A 7,397-nucleotide genomic window follows, 5' to 3' on the forward strand; every position below is an offset into this window, starting at 1 on the left:
GCGCTGACATATAATAAATCATTTCGCTTCAGTTAAATGGTGTTCTACGAAATTGATCGTCAGCGGAGGGCTGCTGACAGGGAGCGGTTCTTAATGTATCCGAGATTTTTACAGATGATTCTTAATCATGTTGCTCCTAATCTGCCACAATGTCATCCTATCTCTTTTGTGGAATGTACAAACAAGAGAATATTTGCTCAATGTCGATCATCGAGCGCATGAAGTAATCCTGAACGTCGTCCGCGACACACTGCTTTATTTGGGTACCTTGTAAATCCTAACTTCGTTACTCCACCAGAGGATGAATTTGCTGATCCTGCACCGGCACAAGCTGATATCCCACAACCACCTCCCATGGGTCATGTTGCTCCAGTTCTTGTTGATCCTGTTCAAGATGCTCCCTTACTGGATGATCCTATAATAGATCCTGTTATCTCTGCAGCAGAGGGGATAGATCTTGATGTTGCTTTGGGGGTGCAAGGTATTTTTGGTACTTCCCCTGAAGTTCGGGTTTCCTCAATCGCAGTGTCAGGGGTACCATCTTCTTTGATTGTCGGTTCAGTTGGTCAATCACGACCTTCAAGAGAGGATTCAGAGGAAACTTTATCTGATTCTTCCAATGATGAAGCTACTGAAGCCCAGAGAGTTTTGGTTACACAATGTGGATTCAAGGAAAACGGAAGAAAGATTCGGATGATAGTGAGTCGGATTATGAACAGGAGTTGTATGCCTTGGTCCGAAGATCACAGAGGGCTAGAGCTGATGAAAGCTCGAGTGTTGTTCAATTTGCCCCTCCACAGTTATCTGGTATTTCTATAGTACCTCCCTCTTCATCCGAACCATTCATAGTGACATCTAGTGGTCAAACGGTGTGTTAGTGCACGGATTTGGTGTTCGCAGCTGTTAGAATAGACTAAGGGTAGTTTAGTCTTTACACATAATGTATAAAGGCTCATTCGCTAAGGTTGTTTAGCGAATGAGGCCTGATTCGTTAAAGACAAGACATTCGTTAATGTAAGAGCTCATTCGTTACTACTGTGTAACGAATGGAGGCTCATTCGTTAAAGTAATGCCCATTCGCTAAGGATGTTTAGCGAATGGGAGGTTATTCGCTATGGGAAGCCTCATTCGTTAGTGATGTTAACGAATGAGGAGGACTACCTATAAATAGGCCTTCCCTAGTGAATGTGCATAGAGATCTGTGCCATATTTATCTCCTATAACGTTATGCTGCCGGATTCTCTCTAGGCTTAATGTATTGATCTCCATTAACGTATTGAATGAACACGAGTTAACGTATCGATTTGCGACTAGATTCCTGGATCGTAAACGTTCATATAACGTTCTCACAATTGGTATCAGAGCCGGAGGTTGCTCGTGATACGTGACAGTTCGAGTTCATCATTTTAAAGTATGATTTTGATCTGATTTGGAATGATCTCGTGTACGAATCATGAAATTGAAGATATAATCGTATTCCTGATAAAAATCCGAAGGTTCGTGATGAAATCAGATGGTTAATTATGGCTAATTGATGAATATGCCATTAATGCCTTGTTTGAAGCTTTCATGTTGCAGATTCGAATCGATAAAGAACTAGGGTGTTATTGATTAATCTGATGATATATTCAGGTTCTTGATCGAAATCCGAGTATTCGGGATGATTTTGGATGTTAATTATGAAAAATGGATGAATCTGCCATGAAAGGAGCTTGAAGATTTGAGTTTTCCGGCGAAAAACCCGTTTTTCCGATGAAGATAACGGAATTTTCCGGCGACCAACAACCCATTCGTTAATTTAAACTCATTAGTTACGGAGCTTTAACGAATGAGTTCATTCGTTAAGGGACATAACGAATGTAGACTTCTCAACAAATGAGACCACATTCGTACACTGTTCACACGAATAGGAGGGAATTAACGTATGTAAGACATTCGTTAATAAGTTAACGAATAAGACCCATTAGTTCAAATGTAATGAATGTGGTTTAACGTATAAGACATTTGTTATGGAGATTAACGAATGAGACCCATTCGTTCAAGAGTAACGAATGTGGATGGATGCTGGATGAATGTGCTACTGTTGTAGCGAATGAAGACCAGGATAACGTATGAGATTCTTAAAAAAAATAAAATAAAAAAAATAAAATAAAATAAAAAGTAAAGGGGATATTCTAAGTATGCGGGATACTCTTCTGGCAAATTTTGGTGACAGATTTTTCGGGCGACTTTTCACGCATATCGAGGGGCCGAGGGGGAGTAACCGACTAAGTTAACGAGAATTTACTTGAATATTTTCGAAGAATTGATCAAGACCTTGCCTAATTTGTCAAGAAATGGGGGAGATAAAACTTTCAAAGTGTTTAAACGATTCTTATCTTTCCTATATTTGCAAGGATTTCTTGAAAAATTACTGCAATTCGGTTGGTAATATGTGATTGCAAAGCTATGTTTGACCGAGTTCAAGATTGTGTTTGTTCTTCGATTGGTGATTGATTTATTCAAGATTGAAACCTGACTATATGGGATACGAGTGTCTGTCCGTTTACTTCTTTCTGAGGGACTTTGATCATGACTATGTTGGCTACGAGTATTCGGCGGATTGCTTCTGTTGAAGGGGACATTCTTGAATGGTTTGATGTGGTTGAGGAATACACGGGTTTTGTTATTGGATTGAAGAATCTGATCGTTCGAGATTGATTAACGAAGGTTGGAACTCTGAATCATATGCCCAAAGCATTAGCGCATCCAAGCGTATTGGTTGCCGAAGAGCTTCAAAGGGTTATATTTTGGGATAGACGTTATCAAGAAAGTGAAGACCGTTGTGAAAGATGTGGAATTATCGGGTTGTTCATGAAGATGTGTGATGTGGTTAAACATAAAGACATTTTTACGTTACCAGTGTGACAGATAGCCGAGGATTTGTTGCTGATTGACTCGTTTGATCGAACCATATCATATGTCAGTTGGATGATCGGAATGATCACCTGGAGATGCTGATTTGAGGGGGCGATCTGATACGAGTAGTTACAAGTTGTTGGTTTGCTTACAAAGAGTTATATTTTTTCTGATTGCACAAGCCCGAGAATCATCAGTCAAGGGGGAGGTTGGATGTACGGCTGATGATATGCAGTTAAAGTATTAACGGTTAAAGTATTCAACTTTAATGTATTCGTTGTTAACGTATTCGACGTTAATGTATTGGACGCTAAAGTATTGGATGCTAAAGTATTGAAAAGCATTCAAGAGCTACGGATAAGGGGAGTTTGTTAGTGCACGGATTTGGTGTCCGCAGCTGTTCGAATAGACTAAGGGTAGTTTAGTCTTTACACATAATGTATAAAGGCTCATTCGCTAAGGTTGTTTAGCGAATGAGGCCTGATTCGTTAAAGACTAGACATTCGTTAATGTAAGAGCTCATTCGTTACTACTGTGTAACGAATGGAGGCTCATTCGTTAAAGTAATGCCCATTCGCTAAGGATGTTTAGCGAATGGGAGGTCATTCTATATGGGAAGCCTCATTCGTTAGTGATGTTAACGAAGGAGGAGGACTACCTATAAATAGGCCTTCCCTAGTGAATGTGCATAGAGATCTGTGCCATATTTATTCCCTGTAACGTTATGCTGCCGGATTCTCTCCAGGCTTAATGTATTGATCTCCATTAACGTATTGAATGAACACGAGTTAACGTATCGATTTGCGACTAGATTCCTGGCTTGTAAACGTTCTTATAACGTTCTCACAATTTCAAATCAACTTGATTCAAACATCTTAACATTTAGACTTAAATACATGCATGTCTACAGCAAAAGATAGTTAGCATTCTCTCACGTAATATCATTAAATCATCACACAATCAGTCTATAAGCATGCACACACATCAGACACACAAAAGCATAGTCAGTAAGCATGTGTCACACAGTCAAACAAACAAGAGGTGATCATTCAACAGATTGTCATTTTGAGTGTCTCACCTAATCATGCAATAAAAAACAGTGACTAATAAGCAAATAGTCAATTAGAAACTCACATAAGCATATTTCATCAATTAGACTTCATCGGCATTAATCATTCCTAGGCATTTTGATAGAAAATGAAACCTGGTTTTGTCTAATGGTTTGGTGAATAAATCAGCAAAACTGTCAATTGTATCTACCCTTTTCATTTCCCTTTTTTAATGCAGTCTCTAATGAAATGATGCCTAATTTCTGTATGCTTAGTTTTTGAATGTTGGACTGGATTCTTAACTATGAACATGGCAGTAGTGTTATCAATGAAAATAGGAGTCAGAAATTCAGACCATAGTCCAGCAGTTGGTTTTGGATCCATAGAACCTGTGCACAACAGGCAAATGCAGCAATGTACTCAGTTTCAGCAGTTGAGATTGACACTGTGGTCTGCTTCTTGCATTGCCATGACACCAGCCTATTCCCTAAGAATTGGCATCCTCCTGAAATAGACTTCCTGCTTATGTTGCAGCCATCATAGTCACTGTCGGTAAAAGCAACTAGGTCAAAGGAGCTGTTCTTTGAATACCATATATCCAAGTCTTGTTTTCCTTTCAAGTATCTGAATATCCTCTTCACAACTAACATGTGAGACACCTTGGGGTTTGCTTGAAATCTTGCACATACACAAATTGCATACATGATATCTGGCCTTGAAGCTGTTAAATACATCAATGATCCGATCTTCGCCCTATACTCATGTTGATCAACAGGCTCCCCCTTTTCATCAGATACCATCTTCTCATGTGTGTCCATCAGAGTGGACACTGTCTTGTAGTCTTGACACTTGAATTTGTTTCGCATTTCTTGAACATACTTGGATTGATTGATGAAGATACCATCTTCCTTCTGCTGTACTTGCAATCCAAGGAAGAAGTTCATTTCTCCCATAGAACTCATTTTGTATTTTGACTTCATCTATTCATTTGTTGAACCAAATATGATATCATCAATATACACTTGTACAAGCAGTAGATCTTTCTTCCATCTTTTGTAAAACAGTGTATTGTCAATAGCTCCACAGCAAAAACCATTGTCCAACAAGTGATTAGACAGCTCATCATACCAAACTCTAGGAGCTTGATGTAGTCCATGCAATGCTTTGCTCAGCTTGTACACCTTGTTTGGATGAATTGGATCTTCAAATCCTGGTGGTTGAGTCGCATAAACTTCTTCATCAATCTTCCCATTCAGAAATGCAGACTTGACATCCAATTGATAGACTTTGATGTTCATGGATGCTGCATATGCTAGGAAGATTCTTATGGCTTGTAATCTTGCAACAGGGGCAAAGACTTCTTCAAAGTCTACTCCCTTTTCTTGTAAGCACCCTAGAGTCACCAGCCTTGCTTTGTTCTTGATGATAATGCCTCTTTCATCCTTCTTGTTTCTGAATACCCACTTGGTGCCAATTGAATATTTCCTCTGGGTTTGTCAACCAAATCCCAAACATGTAAGTCCCTGAACTGAGCTAACTCCTCCTGCACGGCTTCCACACAGCTGTTGTCTTTTAAGGCTTGATTTATGTTCTTTGGCTCAACTTGGGATAGAAAATAAGCATAGAGACATATGTTTTCGCTTTCAGAAGAAATTTTTATCACTCTTTCATGCAGGTCACCAATAATGCTTTCTGCAGAATGATTTCTTTCAATAGAGGTAGTCTGAACAATTTGATTTGTTGTTACTTCTGATTCAAGATTTGTCATATTTACATCAGAAGTTTCATTATGAGGTTGTTCTTCAGATTCAGGAGACACTTGATTTAGAGTATATGCAGATGTAGATGTTTCATTACTTCCAATCTGAAGTGAATCAAACAATGACTGGAATCTGTCCTCAAATCTGTTTGTCTCTTCGGGGTGACTCTGCTGTTGACTCTGCATTGGTTCACTTTCCATTTAACTTGGACCTTCATTGGATACTTCAATTGCATCTTCTTGATCACTGAACTCTATTTCATTTGGTCTGTTGTTGCTTCTCTCAAAGTTGAATCCTTTCTCTCCTGATGCAACAGATGACCACAGCTTGTCCAGATCAATTTTCTATTGTTTCCCTTTCTTTTCAATACTTGTTCTGAATATGCTGTCATCCATGTCTTCATTGTAGATCAAACAGCCACTTGGGTCCTTCTACATTATTAAACAGATCAAACAGATCAAACAGCCACTTGGGTCCTTCTACATTATTAAAATTATTTTCATTGAAGTTTATATCTGATGACTCAATGACCACCATGTGCTCCTTGACATAAACTCTGTAAGCCCTTGATTGAGATGAATAGCCCATAAAGAAACAATCCAAAGATTTTGATTGGAATTTGTTAAGATAGTCCTTTGTGTTCAGCAGTGAGCATTTACATCCAAATGGCTTCAAGAACTTCACATAAGGCTTTCTTTTAAAGATTATCTCATATGGAGTCTTGTTGTGAGTTTTGTTCAAAAGAACCATGTTCTGCACATAGCGTGCAGTGTTGATAGCTTCTGCCCAGAATGTCATAGGTAAGTTTGCATCAGCTATCATGGTTCTTGTAGCCTCAATTAGTGTTCTGTTTCTTCATTCTGCAACACCATTCTGCTCAGGGGTTCTAGGAGCACTATCTTGTTGAAAGATTCCTTTAGAAGTGCAGAATTCTTCCATCATTCCATTCTCGAATTCTGATCCATTGTCACTTCTAATTACTTTCACCTTCTTCTCAAGCTGATTTTCCATTTTCAGTACATAAGCCTTGATTAATTATGGAGTCTCCTCCTTACTTCCCATAAAGAAGACCCATGTAAACCTAGAAAAATCATCAGTTATCACCAGGCAGAATCTCTTCTTCCCAATGCTTGGAACACTTACAGGACCAAACAGATCCATATGAAGTAATTCCAACACCTCATCCATTGAATTTATCAGTTTGCTCTTATGTGAGGATTTATGTTGTTTTCCTTTTAGACATGAGGAGCATTTTTCTTCTAATTTGAATTCTCTAGTAGGAAGTACCACAACATTCTTACCTTTCACCAGCTTATTCATGTTTTTGATATTGACATGGCACATCTTCCAATGCCACGGTTTTGTTTCATTATCAGTGGCTTTAGAAACAAAGCATGAGCCACCTCTAAAGATTGCATTTTTTCATTCTTAGCTCATAGAGGTTCCCATTTCTTGGAGCCATCGTCACTATAATTTCTGGTGGAATGACAAATTCAGGCTTCAGGATTAAGCAATGTTCATCATTGAAGTCAGCCTTGTATCCTTTATCGCATACTTGTGAAATGCTGAGTAAATTATATTGTAGTCCTTCAACATGCAGCACATTCTCAAAAGATACTTTGCCATTTGTAAGAGTGCCTCTTCTAACAATTTTTCCTCCATTCTTATCACTCCCAAAGGCAACTGGTCC

This window comes from Bidens hawaiensis, unplaced genomic scaffold, assembly GCF_021521415.1.
Source record: "Bidens hawaiensis isolate Kalapana, Puna unplaced genomic scaffold, B.hawaiensis_p1.1 tig00034732_1, whole genome shotgun sequence".
Taxonomy (NCBI): Eukaryota; Viridiplantae; Streptophyta; class Magnoliopsida; order Asterales; family Asteraceae; genus Bidens; species Bidens hawaiensis.